At 39.9% G+C, this 22,446-nt stretch overlaps 1 protein-coding gene across 3 annotated transcripts in view; it reads right to left on the bottom strand.

Moving 5' to 3' along the window:
* rtn4rl1b (reticulon 4 receptor-like 1b) overlaps positions 1-22,446 on the bottom strand; it is a 161,800-nt gene that overhangs the window by 26,273 nt on the left and 113,081 nt on the right. The window contains exon 1 of one of the 3 annotated variants that reach the window (XM_058799834.1): positions 17,871-18,624. The exons of the other annotated variants lie outside the window; for them this stretch is intronic. The gene's annotated coding sequence lies outside the window, so the exon portion shown is untranslated. Of the gene's footprint in view, positions 1-17,870; positions 18,625-22,446 lie in introns of those variants that run through there. 3 annotated transcript variants of the gene reach the window in all.

The following is a 22,446-nucleotide window of genomic DNA, read 5'->3' as shown; positions in this document are numbered from 1 at the left end:
AGGGAGTTGAAAGTCTGTGTTGCCCAGCAACAGCCCCAAAACATTACTGCTCTAGAGGAGATCTGCATGGAGGAATGGGTCAAAATACCAGCAACAGTGTGTGAAAACCTTGTGAAGACTTACAGAAAACGTTTGACCTCTGTCATTGCCAACAAAGGGTATATAACAAAGTATTGAGATTAAATTTTGTTATTGACCAAATACTTATTTTCCACCATAATTTGCAAATAAATTCTTTAAAAATCCTACAATGTGATTTTCTGGATTTTTTTTTTCTCATTTTGTCTCTCATAGTTGAGGTATACCTATGATGAAAATAACAGGCCTCTCTCATCTTTTTAAGTGGGAGAACTTGCACAATTGGTGGCTGACTAAATACTTTTTTGCCCCACTGTATAGCTTATTGGGCACTTCAGTGTAAAAAAATAATTGATTTATTTGCAGATTTATTTATTTAGCTCAAACCTCTGTGTTTCAAGATAACTATAGTCCTACTTGAATGCAAAACTGTACACCAGTTTGGCTGCATTCCTGTATGGAACCCCCGCTTTTTCCAAGCCAATCAATTCCTTATGGATGAAATCAAGTCCAACCCTATATTTTTCTTCTTCATGAAGTTTTACTCTGAAATGCATCATGGGTTGTGAATGCTGTTTCATGCTGACTAATTAATGAATAGCACGAGGAGTGTGTATGCATATATGCGTACATTCACACACTTTATTAGCAAAGTCTTAGTTAAGTTTCCTAAGATGTTTCTTAAGAAAATTGGGATCAAAAAAAAAAAAAAAATTCTCTCCAAAGATGAAACATTGCAGTTCTTAGGTTATAAAACTCAGAATGTATTACACCCCAGTGATCATCAGAAGACACAACGGACCCTTTTCTTGCACTCTTCCATCTTTAAGACTTTGATTCTTTTTGAGAAGCATGAGTATTCATGTTACAGAGCTCTGAAACAAGAGCAGATTTACAGCTTTAAGGGATAGTTCACCCAAAAATGAACATTCTGTCATCATTTACTCACCCTCATATCGCTCCAAAGCCGTATGATGTTCTTTCTTTTGTAGACCACAAAAGGAGCAGCTAGACAAGATGTGCATGCTGCTATTTTTTTTTTTTTAAGTACAACGAAAACAATTGATGACCAGGTGCTGTCAAGCTCATTATACAATCACAATAAAAGCATCATAAAAGTAGTCCATATTCACCTCAAAGCCATATGCTGGCTAATATTCTTGCATACAAAGAAAACCATTCAGTGACGAGTAAACAATGACAACTTTAATTTTTGGTTGAACTGTCACAATAACAAACAAACAAAAAACAAACAAACAAACAAAAAAAAATCAAGGGCTTGCACATCAAATACTGCATCCACTGGCCGTGTTGTGTATTTGAATGGGCCATATTTGTCGTTTATAATTATGAGTCATCATCTCTCATGCAAGAAATTGATTGACCCCACTGAAGAAGATCTCTCACTTTTTAATTACAAGTAATTGCATGTTTTCGTCTATTATTCCCTTGTTTATGTGTGTTGTGTTTAATTTTGGATTGCTGCGTCAAATGATTCCCCGTGCTTCCCCTGGCTGTGGCACTCATCCGCTGCGTGAAAGCCATAATAATTATGGTGATTTTCACTGCTGCTTAAATGCGCTGAAATGCGAGGTGAAGTTTAATAGCGCATGTGTGAGAGCATATATTTCTAATAACGGCAATGCCACTGACAAGAGAGTGGAAAACCAACGAGCGCCTCTTGAATAATGTTTTAATGGCTTGCTGCAGTGTGTGTGTGTGTGTGTGTGGATAGCCAAATTTCTGATGGAGAAGCCTGTGTGCACAAGATGAGATGTTCCTCCATTCGACTGTGAATGTATTAGTAACTCATTAACACCAGAGCGCAGCAGTCAATATGCGTTTGTGTCTGTTTGTGTGCACTGAGGTGAAAATTGCATCTCAAAGCAAATAAGATGCAGCCTCTTCAATTCAGACCAACTCTAAAAACTTTCTCGGCCTTGTATAAGAGGACAATGTGTGGTTAGTTAGTACGCCATGCACATATGCTTATTTATTTGTGCTGACAGATAAGGTATGATAATATTGGATGCTCCCGAATCTTTTTTCCTATGCCAATGTATGCGCAGTGGCCCAGAGCTGAGCTCCCTCACCAATCCCAAGACGTCAGAGGTGATAAGGTCATACAAATGGGCTGTGCTGTCAGTTATGCACTCTACCTAATCCCAGACACACACCTGACTGTCTCGGACCGCAGATTGAAGCTGGACGGTTCTAACAAACTCCAATTATTTGAGTGTAACGAGATCCTGGAGTGCGGCGCTTCGCAGGCCCATCATCATTACTGTGGGGGCTGAGTGGCAGCAGAAAGCGCCATGTTCCTCCTGACTGACTGCAGCCGGCGCCGCTTCTGACAGCCGGCCACCCTAAACCTCACACACACATAGTAGCAAAACAAAATGCTTAAAATGCACACTTAAAATGCACAATCTCTTTATTTCAGATATTCATGCTAATAGATAATTCAAGCCCTGACCACAGATAATTTTATTTGGAGGTTTTAAGTATGCAGACTAGCACTCTAGACAGACAGAAACACACACATACACACACAAATATATACATATTAAGTCATATGCAGTTAGTCTGCTTAAGCAGTTCATGATTTTATTACTGTAGTCTAACAGTAAATTATTAATTGTAATAATGAGAGTTAACATTTTCACACATATAGGTTATTGGTTATATATGTCATTGAAATAACTGGTATCGGGTTTTAATATATATATATATATATATATATATATATATATATTCATTTACATTATTAGTTAATGGCAGGGTTATTATAGTTTTCCATTTTTTCCCTACTTTTACTTTTGTGTAGTTTTTACTATAAAATTTTTTAAAATTATCAGTTAAAAGTGTTTATTGGTAAATTTCTTTGCACAGTCTGGTATTATTCAGTGGTATTTTTAATGTACGTTTAATGCAGACAGGATGTACAAATTTTACATTATTTTTTATTTTATTTTATTTTGAGGCATAAGTAATAGTTCTAGTTACTGCACAGACTATGTGCTTTGACTTCTAACTTGCATGCATATATTATGCAGATCATATCTTTCAGTTATGAATAGGATATGACTAGCACACACTCTCAACTGAGTCAAGAGTAAAGCACATTCAGCTGAGTGAGACAAGATCCCCACTTAACCGTTATATATACACACACACACACATATATATATATACATACACACACACACACACACACACACACACATATATATATACATATACATATATATATACATACATATATATATATATATATATATATATATATATATATATATATACTGTATATATATATTATACACAGAATGTTAGGTGGTGCTTGTTTAGATTTATGTAACTAAACTGCAATACTGTTAGTGTAACATAGTAAATCCCTTAAAACGGCTCTGGTGCACAGCATGATGGGAAACCTTTCAAAAAGAGCTGCAAGAGTTGACATGATGCTCAAAGCTGATGAGTAATGTGACTTGTGTGACTTCACAATAGCTTTCACATCCCATTTCACACTATAGATTCTGCTGCTGGCTATAATGTCTAAACTGGGTTTCTAAAAAACTGCCACATATTGGAGAGGGTTGTGATGTAAGTGAGTACTTGTCCAATCGAGTCTTCCTTGGCACTGACTAAGAGACTAAGCTCATAATTTGCACATCTTTCCATGTCCTAATTTGGTCTTTATTGCACTCCACTATCTCCCTCCCTCGCTTAGTTTCCTCACTTTTCTTGTCTTTTTGTCTCAAAGGTGTACATTTGGCACTTATTAATCTACTGTAACTCACTTCCACAGTTAAATGTGCAATCAGGTCACGCTTTACATTAGGGTTCATTTTACAGTTTAATTACATAAGTATGCAGTGATGTACTTTCAAATGTAATTAGTCTGAGTAGCTTCTTGTAATTAGCGGTGCTTGCTAAGGCAAACATATCACTATTATTATAGCTTATGCTTAGGGTTACGAATTTGAACAAACATCTAACCCTAAATGACGTCAACGACAGGCAACTCATCCTGCACTTTTTGAGCTACAGAAATGAATCATACATCAAACTGTACAGCTTGCTGAGAAGAGGTGTGATATTACTTTTTGTGATCAGACCAGGCAGACTTTAAAATAGGCAACAAAAATTCCATAGACTCATATTTACATGCACCCAAATAATCCATTATTAATCAGATTGATTACCACTTAGCAACCATATAGCAATGCGTTAAAAAACACACAAAACAAAAATCTAGTTACTCATAGTTATTAGCGTATTAGCATAGCAAGTGTTACTGACAAACATAAAGATCTGTTAGCTACTGTTTTCATGTTTTAATATTGGACTATTTGGGTAGGTTTGAGGCAAGGAGTGTGAAAATGTACCAGAACTAGCAGTTCCCTGCGGCCCTGCCGTGTTTAAGAGCATATGTCTGCCAGAAAGAGGCACATTCACACCTCCAACTATGAAACACACACTTGCTAACTCTGAATACATCAGCTAATCGCAGCTCGCTGTAATGTGCGCACACACCCAAACCTGAGAGAATCTGTGTGCTTTTCTAGTTCTCTGACAGAGATACATATACCACAGTTATATTAAAAACACGGCACTTAACAAAAAGAGATCTTAAGGTTTCCTTTAGCAAATGGCTAATGCTAATATTTGATGCTAACTCAATCCAGAATAGGGGTCATGATAGCATTGGCTTTGAAAAACTGATCACTGGTCAAATAAAAGTAACATCAGTGCATGGCAGTAATAAGTTACAAAGTACACCACTTCACATTCTAAAGTCATTTCAGCCTGTTTTCCACAGATGAGCCTTTAGCAATGCTAAAACCAGCTTGGCCAGGCTGGTTTCCTAGCTAAGGCTGGTTTTGGCTGGCTTTTTCAGCAGGGAAAACAAGCCTAAGCTGGTTGGTTTGTCTTAGCTGGTAGACCAGCTAAAACCAGCCGGCCAGCTTAGGCTTTTCCCCCCAGCAGGGATAGCTTCATGAAATTAATATTAAAGTTTTAATATTAAATTGCAATAGTTGCAAATAAAAAATATATATTTGACAAAAGAACAATGCTAAAACAAAAATATGTATATATTTAATATTATAATATTTATTTCTTATGCATCATGCATATAATAAGTTGATCTTTTTTTTTTTTCAATTTAGGACATTGGAAATATTGACAGGGCCAGTAAAAATCTGAACTATTGAATCAGAAAATATCCATTGATGAGGCCCGCATGCATTGTTATATTTCAGATTGCTCTTTCATTCTCTGTATGTCCTTTTTCATGCTTATGCTCTGTGTTTTGCTCACCTGGCCACCATCTGTGAGCAGATAAGTGTCACAAACACATCCCACATCCAAAAAATCAATATTGTTAGGATCCTGTGATCTCATTCGGTGCTGCCACTGTGCTCACTCTGTAGTCATGTGTGGCATATCCAGAAAGAGAAGTGAAAGCCAACCTTGCTAATTAGTTTTCTTCTTTATTGTTGACACACTTCCAGGAGACATCCTTTTTGTCCTACTTCACTTCTCCATCCTCCTCCTAATGATTGTCCAAGCGTTTCATGTTGCGAGGTGTTTGCATTAGACCAAGACAGAACTCACACCTCCCGGTGGGGACTCCAAACACAGAGCGTATCTAAGCTGTCCTACTGCCACTGATCCAGATCCAAATAAACTAAAAAACACATCTGCTTGTGTGAGCCAGCAAACATCAAGCAGTTGACCTACCAAGTGAGATAAACACATGCAGACGGGATGTATGTTCTCTGTGTTTGGGTCTGAGGTGTCTCTCTTGAGCACCAAGCCAATAAATTAATCAATGGCGATAAGGTAAAGAGATGGCATGACTGGCTGAGAAGATAAACTGATAAGGGGTAAGGGGTTTGCTTATGTACATAACCTTAAGGAAGCAATCCAGTTTCCCCCAACAAACCAAAACAAAACAAAACAAAACAAAACAAAACAAAACAAAACAAAACAAAACAAAACAAAACAAACATACACTGAAGGAAAGAAGCAACCACCTAGAACCAAAATACCTTAGCAACCAACTAGAAACATCCCAGCAACCAACCAATACACCTAGCAACTACACCAATCTACACATCTATCTATCTATCTATCTATCTATCTATCTATCTATCTATCTATCTATCTATCTATCTATCTATCTATCTATCTGTCTGTCTGTCTGTCTGTCTGTCTGTCTGTCTGTCTGTCTGTCTGTCTATCTATCTATTGTTCTATCGTTCTATCATTCTATCATTCTATCATTCTATCATTCTATCTATCGTTCTATCTATGGTTCTATGGTTCCATCTATCATTCTATCATTCTATCAATCGTTCTATCTTTTTTATTCTATCATTTTATCGATCATTGATTATGTTGTCCATTCTATTGTTCTGTGTCTGTCATTCTATCTATTATTTTATTGTTCTATGTATCATTCTATTGTTCTCACATTCACATTCTTTCTGTCCTTTATTCTATTGTTTGTTCTGTCATTCTAGCTATTATTCTATATGACCAATCAACTTAATATAATGGAACAGGCTGTAATTTGCTGTCTTACTGTGCTAATGTGTAAGTATTTGTGCGGACTTGTAATGTTCAGGTGTATGGTTTTGCTTTGGGCTAAAAAGTCTTGGTTGTGTCAACTGAGCGTTTTTATGCAGATTTAATGTTTCTGCTACCCGCGCTCTCGTTTTTACCCCTACCAGGCTGTCATTTGCTTCCCTCCCATTTGTCCGTGGCCCACAGCCTCACTCCATCAAGCTATGATTGCTTTTTGATGGCTCTGCCGTTTTATTTCTCTCTCTCACTCTTTCCCTTTCTTCTCTCCCTCTCTTGCCGTTCTTCTGTCTCCCATCCCGCAATTCTCAGTCGCAACCACTTCAACAAAACAGCAAATGAAAACAGTGGAGAACAAAAGCGAAGAGGAAACAGTTTTGTTCCTATTGAATGGTGAGCCAGAAAGGGGCTACTTTTTTTTATTTTATGTATACAACAAAGATTCATTCTCTGTTCTAGGTCTTTCTCCTCTCCCACCCATTTTTAGAGCAAAAACCACCTGGGGTTTGCTTAAAATGTGGAAAAATGTGTTATTAATTCATGCATCGATTAGGAAGCCTCCTTCTTTATTGTATGAGATGGAGAGTTTAAATTTAAATCTGAATGGAAATACGCTTAAGTCATGATGTGCTCAGAGCTTAGCAGTTTATCCCTGATAATGTTTTAACAATGCTTCCTGTATTAAGAAGTGGTGAATCATCTATCAGTGAATGGCTGCTTGATGCTTCTGGTTGGGTTTGTAGACTGTGAAGGCTGAGGGACTGCAGCAGTGCAGTGGTCTGGATGTCTGCAGCATTAGGCTCTGTCTCACAGCAAAGAAGAGGAGAGGAGCCTGGTTTGACAAGCTCTGCCTGGGGCTGTAAATCTCTGCTCTTTATGTTCTGGGGAAAAAACAAACCTTTTCAGAGCTGCTCAGAAAAACCAACACTGTCCATCGGTGTCCATCGAGCCCGTACTGGGATTTGCTTTGCTCGGCTCAGCTCGGCTTCTCTGTCTCGGGCTTTCCTTCTCAAACTTGCCAACTGTTGTATGGCTCAGGATGCATGCACTTTATTTTGCACATCTGTCTATAGAATGATTTAATGTATTAATACCTTGTTGTGTATATGTGAGTGTCTCTATTATTTGCATTTGATTCAAAGGACTTGAAACACTTGATTTTTTATGCACTGGTTAAAAAAGAAAATTACTTAATTATGTTAAGAGAAAATATAATGCATCTGAAATATAGTGTTTGCATTTCACTATATATTTAGATTGTGATATGTTTTTTTGAAATGCTCTTTTTTTAAATGAGGTTGTTCATAAGCTGGTTTATTCATTTCTTTCTGAGGTTGAAACACTTAATTGGACAATTACATGATACATTTCAATAAACTGTACTGTATCTTTCAAAGCATATCCTCTGATGTTCATTTATGTGTTTTTTAAAACTCTAAATAGTTGTAAATATATTTGATAAAAATGATTAAATACTACAGAAAAACAAATGTAATTTCTACATTAAATAATTTAGTTCAGGCAAGAATTTAAATAAAAGAGTAAATTCAATATTAGTACTCAATTTAAGCTTGTAGAATTTAAAGTTTGAACTTATAAGTATATTTTTTTACTTGGAATTGTTTCTTATTTTTACAAATATTGTTTAAGTAAATATCAACGTCATGATCCCGTTGTTCCCATCATGTACTTGGGCATGAATAATTAATAAGGTAATTTTTTTTTGCTGTTTTCGAGATGTATTTACTCTGTTTTGTGGTTGCTTTTGTTGTTAGGTTAAGTAACCTGCTGTTTTGTGACATCTGGAGTTCATTTTTTTACTCAAAATGATCCATTCATACTCAAACACTATTCACTGATTGTCACCGTCATTGTGTATGATGTACCAAGTATTCAGGTCTCTGGGTTCAATCAGTTAACAACTATATTGAGTCAACATATTACCTTAAAATGAATAATGAGAAGTCTACTTGCTTACATACGTGCTTGTAACTTATCCACATGCCATATAGGCATTTTTAATTTTTTTCAGTTTGTTTGAGTAAAGTTTACAAACTCTGAAATGTACTTGAGTATTGTAGGGTAAACTTAAAATAATTAAGTAGAAATTACTCATCAAACTCTACCTGGTCACGTTAAATTTACTTATTTCCTTTACTAATTTTAGATAACTTAGTTAAGTAGATTTTACTTAATTCCTTATTTAAATTTTACTTAAAAAATATTTGTGCAAAAACTTGCAAAAGAAAAATTAAGTAAATTTAACTTATTTTTTTCAGTGTATCCTGCAGGCATCTGTGTTTGTTGGGGTGAACTCCAGCATTATTTTTTTGTGTTAGAACAAGTGCACTGCCTGTTACACAAGCCTTTCCAAGGAAGTACAGCTAGAACCAGACAGGTATTAATCAGACTGAACAGCCAAATCAAATCTCCACCGCCTCATCTGCTTCTTTGTCCTCCCTTTTTCCTCTGAATGTTTTCGTCTTCAAAGTAAGGATGGGCATTTTTATGTGTACAGCATCTCGCAGAGTTTTTTGACTGTTCACATTTCAGAACTTTTTGAATTGTTAAAAATAGTTATTTTAAAACATGTCTCAAAAATTGCATTGCCTTCAACCAATTAATTACTAGCCAATGAAAAATCAGCAAAAATTAATTTGATTTCTATTGTAGTTATTACATTTTGATCAGTGTAAAAAATTGAAATAATAAAAATAATAATGAAGTCACTTTTGTGACCAATACGTCAAAGTACTCATACCCATCTCTGCTTTAAAGTGCATTGCTACTGCTTGATTGTGTAATGAAGGCTTAAAAAATGCATTCCTTCTATCTTCTTCAATTTTCAGTTATTTTTTATGTATGTTATTCCAGTTCAGAAACTGCACATTTCTAAGAAAAAAATCCCCATTCTGTTTGCATTATGCTTGACTGAGCAATTAAGATCTCTCTCTTGTTGTTTTTCGTGAAGTGTGTCTCATTGTGGGTCCTCCAGCGTCTGTGCATCTGACCACTGTGTCATTGAAATCACCAGGGAGGAAAGAACATCTCTGTCCTCTGAATCTTTCTTTATTTATTCCATATGCGTTTGCTATGAATGCAGATATTTTGTAAATGGAATGATAAAATGCTGAGCGCTTGTTTGTTGGGACCAGGGCCTGTTTGGCAATGCAGTGTGCGCAGGATCACAAGGTTGAGTGACTCCGGAAGCTAGAGAGAGAGAGAGAGGGAGGGAGAGGCAGACAAACGAGAAAGAGAAGGAGGTGAAATGCGGATGAGACCCCGAAGGCTGATATGCATTATGCCTCTTGGATGAACATCTCCACAAGCTGCACTAATTACTGTATAGCTTCTGCTTGCGATCAAGGTCATGGAAAGAAACCAGGAAGAAAACAAAGAGAGCTCTGCTTCTGATTGGCTGAAGGATGCACTGGCATTCAGAGGTTGTTTTTTGTTCTCTCACTTATTTTATCTTTTATTATGGAGCTGAGACAAATATCACTATTACTATTTCTCATAGTTAGGGTTAGTGGTTTGAACAAACCTCTCAACGCTTAAGCTATGAATATAAATGACATCTCAAATTATACAATAGAATGTCTTAGTCTTGAAGTGGCTCTTTTGGCTTCGGCAACAACCTAGCAACTACAGAGAATGCCTTAGCAACCACATAACATTTTCTTTTCTTTCATTTTCATGAATTCATTTAGTCACCCAACACCCAAATAGCTTCCTAATATGGCTAGCATACTCCTGACTTGACTTGAGACCATTACCGCCCAGCTGGTAACACCCAAAAACTACACAGCATATCGCAATCACTCACATCTTCCCAGTCATATCTACCAGACCAGAATATAGAGACTTGGTCAGCTGGCTCTTTTATCTTGGGTCAGTTTTTTATGCACCTAGCATCCACTCAGAACTCCTTAGCAACTGCGTTGCGATGCCTTAGGTGTTTGCCAAGTAATTTGGCACCACTCTTTCTTTAGAAACTGTAAAAATGTGTAATTTTTGTGTGCTCCTCTTGTATGTCACCCTAGTTTACTGTCTCACATCCCAGTTCTTACACTCAGAGGCTCTAACTTGTTTTGACTGATAAATGAATTCAGACTGTAAAAAGAGCTGACCAAGCCTCGAGCAAATTAGACAAGCAGAGGGAGCCCAATGTGTTCATCAAGTCTTGTTTGGGCTTTCAGGAATCACGGTATCAAAGAGGGAATTGCGGCAATAAGAGGTTTGGTCTGGAAAGCAGCATCGTCCAAATCCAATTCCACACTATCTTACTGCCTAGATAAGCAGAGGGCAGCATCTGAGGATGGTTGGAGAGTTGCCCTCTCTGTGTAATTTTTCGGTGTTGTTTTTTTTGAAGGAGGAGGAAAAGGGGGAGCTATTCACTGCTTTTTTTGTATAACAGCAGGGTTCTAGTTTGTGACTGCATCCGATCGAAAATTTTTTTTGGGAGGTCGGTCGCCAAACACAATGACGAAAGGCTGGCAAGCACTTCATAAGCACAGAGAAAAGGCTCTAAATATCTACTCGGGCACTACAATGGACGTTTTTTGTGCTCAACGGATTCAGAGGCAAGGGATAACGAGGGAGTGGAAAATAAAAAATAAAGAAGAGGGAAAGTTTGGCTATGATGCACAAATGTTTTGTTATATTGTGTAAAAGTTACCCAAAAGAGCTTTTGTTGCGATGTATTTTTCACCGTATGCTTATATGTGACTGGAATAACTTCTGCGTGCCATATATTTGTTGGTCCTTTATGATTCCTGATGGGGATAATGGACAGTTTCTCTGCTGTGTAACCATAAAAGCAATAGGTTGCAGTTAATTGACTGACTGTCATTCATGTCACTCGTGTCATCAGCGGGAAACACAGAAATGATAAAATCCATTATCCGCATGTGTGATAAAGGTGCACACTTGTCATGCTACCTGAGAAATTTATTTCTCTCTCATGAGCAACAAAAATGATAAATCTGAAATACATATGCACCACATTACCCTTGTTTTTGCTGTAAATTGACACTCAGTGTAGTGGGAGATAAAAGAAAACTCATACTCCCTTCACACTCGCTCATGGTTTATTAAACATTCACCATGAAAACACACTTTTCACCTGAGATATCTGCGAATTATCTTGCCTCTTTGACATAACAGTTCATTCACAGCGAAAGCAATAATAATGCAGCATCTACCTCATTTACAGACTTAAATTATATCTCAGGTGCCACTGCTAACAATTCCGACTTGGAGTTGTGTCTGCATATAAACATTTTACAGCGTTTTAGTCATAACTAAGCCAGGTAGAAAATACTAGCGCTGGAATACCAGCATTGCTTTCGATTATGGTCCATGTAGCGGTGCCTAAAAACAAATCCCAACTGAGGTCAAACGCAGTTTTCTGATCTGGATCGATGGTGGCTGCTCATTCAGAGGTTTACTCTACCTTTTTGTATGTCATTGTGCTGTATTCCCTCTGCTGATGGCTTCGGGAGCCAGCCGGCTGTCATGTTGATTAATGGAACAATAAAATTTACAGCCAGTGTTTACTTTATTCTTCTCATGCGAGTCTGTTTTCAAAGTGCTCCTCTTTTTTTTAAGCGCTACAGTAATTCTGCTGTCCTGTTCTATTGTTGTGTTGATATGGGAGAAGTAGTGATTTGTACAAGCTGTTTCCTTTTCCCTCGTCCTTATGCTGGAGGAGCAGAGCTGTCTAGACTCGGCTCTGCCACTGTGGGTAGGGACTGTGCTGTGCAAAGCTCAGATGTTGCAGCTATGGACCATGTGCTGTGCTCCTCTGTACTGTGACAGCACTGATGGTGGAGTCGAGGAGTAAAAATTGTGGTGAAGGATTCAAATGCTGCATCTGATTCACACTAAGTTCCACCCCCCCCATTCACTAGCTTTGCAGGACAGCCCATGAATTGGAGATGCGTTTTAATTTATTTAATCATTTTCTTTTGTGAGAATGAATTGTGACATTGCTAAGCATTTTTTATCTGTCATTTTTCTTTATAGGAATTGTTAAATTACCCCGCAAGGTGATTAAAAACAGCTGAGAATATGAGTCAGAATTGTGTCAAATGAGAAGTTAAAAGCCTTATTTTTGAAAGCTATTAGAAGTGACCAAATTAGTGTAAGTGAAAAGAAATGTTCCAAACGATTATTCAACACATTCATTCGTTAGTGAACTCTTTAGATACTATTGACACAATGACCCGAATCAGTACGTAAATGAAATTTAGTAACATTGATTTATCTTGGAGCAAATGCCGAGATTGAGCATGAACTTCATAAAGAGAAAAAGGAAAAAAATATATATGATTGTTTCTTCTCTGGGTACTTTGTGCCTATTTTAACATACACTATTGTCTCAGTAAGATTTTTAAACATAAATTAATACTTTTATTCAGCAAAGGATGCATTAAATTGATCAAGTGACAGTAAGCACTTATATTATTACAAAAAATATTTCCATTTCAGATAAATGCTTGTTATATTGAATCTTCCATTTGAGCTTTGAGCTTCCATTTCCAGCATTGATAATAAGAAATGTTTCTTGAGCAACAAATCAACATATTAGAATGATTTCTTAAGGATCATGTGACACTGAAAACTGGATGAAAATTCGGCTTTTTGAAGTAAATTTGATCTTAATATATTTTAAAATAAGCTATATTAAGATAGAAAATAGTTATTTAAAAATGGAACATTGTTTTACTATATTACTGTTTTAAATTAATCTCTTTTTTTTATCAAATAAATACACGTTGGTGAGCATAAGAGACTTATCACAAAAACATAAAAAATCTTTCTGATCCTTAACTTGAATGCTACTGTAATTTGCATAATTTTCTGTAAAATTAAAACCACCCAAGCAAGCAGAACTTCCACAGACTTTGCAAATTCTAAAAGCACAAAAGCTTGTACCCAGACAGCAGAATCATCAGTAATGTTTTAAAAGCAAATAATTCAGAGTTTATCAAATGCAAAGGATCAAAATGCAATGTGCAGAAAAATCTGCTAATTTAAATGTTTTGCACCCTGGAACACCCCTTCCTTTACTGAACCTCTCCTCAAACTGCCTTCAGTGATCATTAGCTGCTTCAAGAGTCCATTTTCAAAAACACGGTCACACTGGTCAAGGATGCTAGCAGACATGCTCTCACATCAAAAGAGTAAGCTTAGAGTAAAATTCCAATGTTAAAATTCTTCTATTCTATATATAGAGAGAGAGAGAGAAAGAAGAAAGGATGTGCATGCTACATTCATTAACCCTTTCTGACAGGCTAGATTTATTCAGAGGTGAAAGCATGAGTCCCTGCCTCTGTTTCTCTCCTTTTCTTTTTATCTCCCTCACCTAACCTCTCATTCTAGCGGCACAGCAGAGTCTATTAATCCTGTAACCTATGACTCGCTCACTTTCTCTAGTCTTTCAGGTTTGTCCATCATTATACCGTGTCTTTCTCTTTCATCTCCCTCCAGTCCCCTTTATCTGTCCCCGAATCCCCAGTGTGAGGGCCGCCCAGGTGAGGGGAGTCTGACACAACAGAAGCTGCTGGCAGTCGGCTCATTCATTTCCCCATCTTCATTGCTATTTTTTGGAAGGGTGCTGGTCTCTCTTCACCGGCTGTACCTCAGGCTAACGGTTGGTAGAGTGTGAACGGAAGGAAGGCTGATGGAAACTGGAGTGGTTTCTGGCTTTGAAGGGAACATTTGAGGCGCAGGCCAGCAAGATCTGACTCACCCTGGCCAGGCTTCCATTACAGAGCCTGATCCAATCTGTGGCGGCAGAGGAGCACTGTATCCCCCCCTACAGACACACTTCATCGATTGCTGTGTCAGGGGCCATATTATACCTTCCCCTCATTGAACTCTCATCGACAGGCCTTTCTCTTGTGTAGTTAGCCTACAGGATGACATTTATGCAGTAGCTGCCTGGGCGCACGCTGACAGCCCTGTTAATGGCTACTTTACAGATGGCATTTACTCCGCCAGCCCATTATCATCAGTACAACACAGCTTGATCACATAAGGGCATAAAAGGAACTGTTGCCATTGTTTTTGGCCGGCGAATTGCCTGCCTGTGGATATTTATGCTCTGATAACCATCCATTTGTTAAAAGCAAAGGCTTGATACAGCTGTCTTTTTTGTCCCTCTGTCCATCAGGTTAACTGCAGTGAATTATATGACAGAACACTTAAAAAAACGAAATGGATGCTGGAATAATAAACGGGGGCAGAGACACAGCTGTTGTGTCCAAAACATGAATATCAGCTAATATTCTCCAAATTAAATCAGCCGGGCAGACACAGCATAACGCCAGAGCCAATTTTCAGTATTTGAGTATGAAAATTTGACATCCCTACATAATATAATGTGCTTGTGGGTGTCGTAAGCCAGAAATGATGCTTATGATTACACAAGGCATTTAAATCACATTGGCTTTAGAAAAAAATGAAACAAAAAAAACACTTAAATATCATAAAGCAGTCTCCGTTCCAAAACCTAGTGAAGTCTATACTTATGCAGCAACTTGTACTCCACATGCCTCAAATTCGACTACTCAGGCAAAGCTAATCAAATCGCTCAGCTTACAGCACGATACTCTATCATAAATACATATCACAAATTAACATTGAGTGAAATATTTTTTTTTATAGATGGGGCTATTTTGACACTTTCTGTACTTTGGGTCATGAGCCATCGTTTATGTAGAAACACAATATTATGTGTTTCATCCTGTTTTGAAGAAAAATTCAAACAATACAGGTTGTTTGTGATGCATATACCAATGCACATATATTAGTCACTGTAATGTATACATTATTATATACATGCATTAATTTATTTGATTTGAAAGTCTGTCAAATCATGTCTAAAATTGTTCTAAAATCAATCAAAAATTTTATATTTTCTCAAAAGCAAATTTTAAATGTTTGGGTGGCAGTCGGTTTGAAATAGAAACACGATAATATCATTAGAACGGACTTTCCATTTTACTTCAGTGCATGAAGCTCAAAATGTGTTTCTGGTTCCGAGAGAATCAAAATGATGGAGCAGAGCATTTTCAATCAATATTTTCCAGTATTGAGTAAAATATAATCAAATTTCTAATAACATTTCTCTCGCCTGCATGCCTTCTAGGTTGAACATTTTCCCTGAGCTCTTTGCAGTACATGCAATTTGGCTTAAAGTAGGTATCTTAGAAGGCAGTATAATTTTGCAACCTGCTGTTTGGAACAGCCTTCGCATCAGGGACACGTCTGTGATGATTTAAACTGATGTCTAGTTAAGCATAATCACTAGGTTTTTGGAGGAGACTTAAAATATACATGCTCCTGAATGTACCTAACGCTTAAAATCTCCCTTCATTATGCCAGACTAGAAAAATATTACAGTGGAGCTGTAATAGAAGCTTTCAACAGCTGTTATACAGTACTATGTGATGATCAGACCGTTTCACACTGTGAAGATTACATACACAGGCTAACAAAACCCTGCGTGGCTAAACACACAGCTGTCACGCAAAATGAGACGAAAAACCTTTTCTTTATTGAAATCAGTGTTGCTGTAAGCATTATACAGCTGCTCACTCCAGGATGCGCCTTCTATGGCAATTGGATGGCTGGGCATTTATTGAAAGCAATAGCTGGTTCCTTGTAAATGCTTAGAAGTGTAATGTTCCTGCCAGTGGTGAGTTCTCAGCGGAATGATTTGGTAAATTTTAAACCCACAATCCAGATGGCTCTCAGGATGCATTAGTCATAAGGTAGCATTTCTGTCACGAGCGCCGGGTCTCACGAGGAAGCACCTTGTTAACTGATGAATTCTGCTTGTAGATTTACTCTTGGCTCCAAAGTGGCGGTTTGACTAGCTTTTATAACTGTAGTATACTGAACGCACCCCGCTGATATTGTAGGAGGGGGATGCCGCTTAAGCTGATATTTACAGAGTAGTCCTCTGGCTCTGAGTCCTCTCGCAACTGTCTGACATTTTACTGCTGACAATTAGGCATGAAGTCTCAGCATGCAGCATTGTAAACAAATGCAGCATAATGTCAAAAACTGTGCATCTCTAATAGCTAGACTTACTCCGTTGTTGTTATATTAGCTGGCAGACAGTACAGAAAGTACAGAGTTCGCATTCTAGACGAATGAGATCGCATTGCATTGCAATGGAGATGTAATGGTGTCATCTCAGGTCAATGTGTTCCTTTCTGTTGGAGGTCAGGTATTATGTACATGCCAAACAGATATTGATTTAAGATCATCTGGTAGGTTAATTTAAAATCCATTTGCAAGCATCGTAACAAATCGTTTTTATTGCAAAAAGATTTTTTCAAATCATCAGTATTTTGTCTTGTTTTTCAGTAAATATATTCTGATAAATTATAAACATCATTTAAACATGATACATTTACTTGGGAAGCAACAGTGCAAAAACACTATAAAATAATGTTTAATATATATTGAATTAAATATATTATTTGTACTGCATTACAAATGTTTTTTTATTTTTTTTGTTCTTGTTGTTAGCATAAATATGATTAATTTATGTTAGATTTATGCCAAAAAAGAAAGAAATCTCACATTTATTTTAAGATATTTTCCTATATTTTCTATAACATTTCATGTCATTTTGAATTTTTAAATTGATCTTTTCTTAAGTATATTTGTAGTAGAAAACAAGACAAAATACTGGCTGAAGACGTTCTCTTTTTCCATATTTAGTAATTAATATTACATTAAGTAATTTGTGTTACCTGATACTACACAAATGCATAATTGGACACAGCATTGCTATGCATTCAACAGGTTCATTATAGTTAACTAAAAGAAAAACTTTTCTCATTTCTCAGTTATACATTAAAAAATACAATAAAATAAAATCTCAATGATACTAAAATAACACTGGCATGCAAATAAACATGCATTTTTGTCTATTCAAAGTGAATCTGGCTGTGTTTTATGAATGATTAACATGTTTCCATAACTTTAGACTAGCTGTTCTGTCAAAAGTCAGAGGTCATAAAAACAAGATCCTTGCTTATCAAAAGCCAGAGAAAGATTATTGAATGTTTAATCCACATATGCGGTTCACAATTAGGACCAAGCTACTTTTCCAGTTTCAGTATCTCTATAATGGATTACCAATAAGACACTGTGTTTCTCAGTGGAAAACAACTCACATTAATCCAAGAAGACATTCACACTCTGAACTTCCTGGGGGAATGGGAGTGGAGGAGAGTTGAGGCTACTTCTGTGGAAGGATGGATCAATAGTAGGGGAAAAGTGGGTAAGTGCCAGTACCCCAGAGAGAGGACGTGTTGACCATAGTTAACACTGAAGTGTAGTGGCAGCCATCTGGAAAGGGATGCTTGTGACAGGGAAGGGGGCAAATGGGCAGTAGGGAATAGTGAAAGGATTCGTGTTAGTGGAGAGAGTGAGAAATGATCTATGCTGAGGCAAACATGAGGGGTGGAATATGAATTATGAATCTTGGACTATTGGCTTGCATTCTGCAGCTCTAGCCCAGTCTGTTGGACACACACTGCAGCTCTCTGCTCGGCCCTCTTTAATCTCAGCCCTGGAGGTCATTCCTCCCTCCTTCTAGACTGGCAAGTATAATGAGCGGGAATGAGAGGAAGAGTAGAGGAGAACGGGTGGCGAATGAAGAGAGACCTAAATGAAAACAGGTGCCTGTTTAACACCTCTTGCCAGGCTACAGCTGTGCTATATTGGATTTTTACCATGTAAGCTCAAGTCAGAAATAATTTTTGTTCACCTCGAGCACTTTTAATGTCAAATCAAATATGTTCCCCTTAAGAGGCAGGATCATATTGACATTGTATGATTTTGGTGTAAGAGTCTGGCATGAGAAATATAGTTATCGCTTAACTGTCAAAATGTTAACCCCTTAGAATCATGCACTGCATCCAACCATATCTGGTTAGGTTTTGGTTTTTGTAAATGCTTGGTCAGGACCATTACCATGAGAGAATTTTAAGCCGAATGAAGCATTCAGAATTCACAATAATTCATACAACATGGTTGGGTTGTACAAAAACATTATGTGTTATGTGTAACTCAAACCTACACATAACCATGTGTGGCGAGGGGGGCGTGGTTCAGCGAGGTCTGCAGCGGGAGAGAGAGCTGGGAGACGAGCGGTGAGTAAGTGGGTCAAGTGCAAAGTAAGTAAGTGGCGCGGGGAGACCGCATAAAGGCACCTGGGAACGTCAGAGAGGGAAGAGAGACCAACTACTGACTGCTGGCTGGGGATGGTGCGGGCGTGGAACCCTTTACTACTCAGGAGAGCCGAACTTTAAGGGAAAGAAACAACAGCACGGGCAACCCCACCCCCCCACCTGCCACTAAACAAGATGGGGGCTCAGGATGACCCCGAAGCTTTCTTAGATCTCTTTGAGAAAACTGCGGAAGCTGGGGGGTGGCCTCGAGAGCAGTGGCCGGTGCGTCTGATACCGCTGTTGTCAGGGGAAGCGCAGGTGGCTGCTCAGCAACTGCCCGTGCCGAACCTCCTGGTCTTTGATGATCTGAAAAGAGCCATCCTCCAGCGGTTCCGTTCGCTGGTTCTGGGCGAGAGCGGTCGGCCCTTTGTGATGGCACAACAGCTCCGGGACTCATGCCGCAAATGGCTGCTGGCTGAGGGAAGCGACGTCGACCACATCATCGACCGGGTGGTACTGGAGCAGTTTGTCACTCGTCTGCCGAGGAAGACGGCAGAGTGGGTCCAGTGCCACCGACCGACGTCACTGGACTCAGCCATCCAACTGGCGGAGGATCAGATGGTAGCATGCCCCGGGGTCGGCGAACCCCTTCCAGCTGTCTCTCTCTCGTCACCTTTACTTTCTCCCTCTCTCTCTCCCTCTACCGCTCGACCTGTCCCCCTTCCTAGGTCCCGTCCTCCAGGTCTTCCTCGAATCCCACCCCGAGGGCAGGGTGGGACCGGCCAGGATTATGCTGCTGGTCTGAGAGTCCAGGGGGGCGGGGCTGACCACCGCTGGGACAGATACTGTCTCCGTTTCCCCGCTCTCTCCACGCCACTCACTTAACCCACTTCCTGCCACTAGGGCGGCGGGGAGGTCTGGGCCGGCCTGTTGGCGTTGCGGGGACCCGGGTCATTTTATTGACAGATGTCCGGTGATGGAGGTGGGGACAATAATCCGGGTCCCGGATGCACCGCAGGCTGCCCCGGTCAGGCTGGCGGGTACCAAATACCTGTGAGTATTAAGGGGGGTACCTATCAGGCTCTGGTGGATTCAGGATGTAACCAAACCTCTATCCATCAAAGCCTGATTCGGCCCGAGGCATTGGATACAAGCCGCATGGTTCAGGTACGGTGTGTGCATGGGGATGTGGTGGGATATCCTTTAATGTCCACTGTGATCCAAATTAGGGGACAAAATCATAGTGTGGAGGTCGCAGTTAACCCGCACCTCCGGCATCCGCTGATTCTGGGAACTAATTGACCTGCTTTTAATGAATTATTGGGATGTTTTTGTGCGGATGTCTCTTGGGGAAAAGAAAAACAGGGAAGGGGCGCGCTAGTACAGGTGGGAGAGGTTGAACCAGGACCACTGAGTCCTGAACCAGAGGAACAGAGTGGAATCGAGAGGCTGATCCTCTCGGAGCGCAATGATTTTCCTCTGGAACAGACTCAGGATGAGTCATTAAAACATGCTTTTGAACAGGTCCGTTATATCGATGGTCAACCTCTCCAGCCTGCTCGGCCGCTCTCCTATCCCTATTTTTCAATTATAAAAGATCGGTTGTATCGAGTGACCCAAGACGCTCAGACAAAGGAAGATACAACACAGTTGTTAGTGCCAAAAAGCCGTCGGGAAATGCTTTTCCAGGAGGCTCATTGTAATCCCATGGCTGGACATTTAGGCCAAACGACAACACTAAATCGTCTCATGACCCATTTTTTTGGCCGGGCATTCACGAGAACGTACGCAGGTGGTGCGCGTCTTGTCGCGAATGTCAGCTGGTAAACCCACCGGCCTCCCCTCCTGGTGGACTATGCAACCCGATATCCCGAGGCAGTGCCGCTCCGCAGCATTTCTGCCAAGAGTGTTGCGGACGCGCTGTTTCGCTTAATCTCCCGAGTGGGGATCCCGAAAGAGATCCTCACTGATCACGGCATGGCGTTTATGTCACGTACGTTACGCAAACTATACGAATGATTGGGCATTAAATCGATTCGCACCAGCGTCTATCACCCACAAACGGATGGACTGGTGGAACGTTAAAAACCATGATTCGTAAGTTCATTCACGAAGACGCCAAAAATTGGGATAAGTGGCTGGAACCCCTCTTATTCTCTGTGCGGGAGGTCCCGCAAGCCTCCACGGGGTTTCCCCTTCGAGCTTCTTTATGGACGTCAGCCCCGAGGGGTTCTTGATGTCCTGAGAGAAACTTGGGAGGACGGACCTTCTCAAAGTAAAAATGAAATTCAGTATGTACTGGACCTGAGAACAAAACTCCACACTCTGGGGCGGCTATCTAGGGAGAATTTGTTACAGGCCCAGGACAGACAAAGCCGGCTATATAACAGGGGAACCAATTTGCGGAAATTTTCACAGGGTAAAGTGCTTGTATTGCTCCCAACTTCGAGTTCCAAATTACTTGCAAAGTGGCAAGGACCGTTTGAGGTCACACAGCAAGTTGGAGATCTCGATTATGAGGTGGTACGAACAGATAGGAGTGGGGCACATCAAATCTATCACCTCAACCTCCTAAAAAAATGGAGCGAGGCGGAGTCAGTGATGCTGGTGACGGTGGTGAGTGGAGAAGATGATCTCGGGCCAGAAGTGAGCATCAAAATGCAATCTCTCGCTCTGGCCCCGGGAGGAGATCATCACTCGCCCTCCCAGCTCACTGATGTGGCCAGGTTGCAAGTAGAATTTGCTGATGTGTTCTCGCCCCCTACCTGGTCGAACAAATCTCATTCAGCATCATATCGAGACCGAGCCAGGCGTAGTAGTACACAGTCGGCCGTATCGGTTACCTGAACACAAGAAAAAGGTGGTTCAGACGGAATTAGAGGCAATGCTCAAAATGGGAGTAATAGAAGAATCCAACAGTGATTGGGTGAGCCCGATAGTCTTAGTTCCTAAAACGGACGGCTCGGTCCGATTCTGTGTGGATTACCGCAAAGTGAATGCTGTGTCGAAATTCGACGCGTATCCAATGCCGCGAGTCGATGAATTGCTTGATCGGCTGGGCACAGCTCGTTTTTATTTGACACTGGATTTAACAAAAGGATATTGGCAGATCCCCTTATCGCCAGTATCTAAAGAGAAGACAGCCTTCACAACGCCGTTTGGATTACACCAATTCGTTACGCTTCCGTTCGGCTTGTTCGGGGCGCCGGCTACTTTTCAGCGACTCATGGACCATATTCTCCGGCCCCATGCTGCATATGCCGCTGCCTACCTGGATGATATCATCATCTATAGTAATGACTGGCAGCGGCATATGGAGCATGTGAGGGCTGTCCTGAGAGCGCTGAGGGTGGTCGGACAGGGGGCTGAGTGCAGTCCTGTCCCAGGAGATAGAGGGGGAGGAGCGGCCAGTGCTGTACATTAGTCGCAAGCTCTCAAAGAGAGAGACTAAGTACAGCACCATAGAGAAGGAGTGTTTGGCCATCAGGTGGGCCATCCTCACCCTCCGATATTATCTCCTGGGACGGGAATTCACTCTCTGTTCGGACCACACCCCTCTGCAGTGGCTCCACCGCAT

The sequence above is a fragment of the Onychostoma macrolepis genome, chromosome 15, assembly GCF_012432095.1.
Source record: "Onychostoma macrolepis isolate SWU-2019 chromosome 15, ASM1243209v1, whole genome shotgun sequence".
Classification (NCBI taxonomy): Eukaryota; Metazoa; Chordata; class Actinopteri; order Cypriniformes; family Cyprinidae; genus Onychostoma; species Onychostoma macrolepis.
The sequence above is the reverse complement of the archived record's forward strand: the minus strand, read 5'-3'. Positions and strand labels throughout refer to the sequence as shown.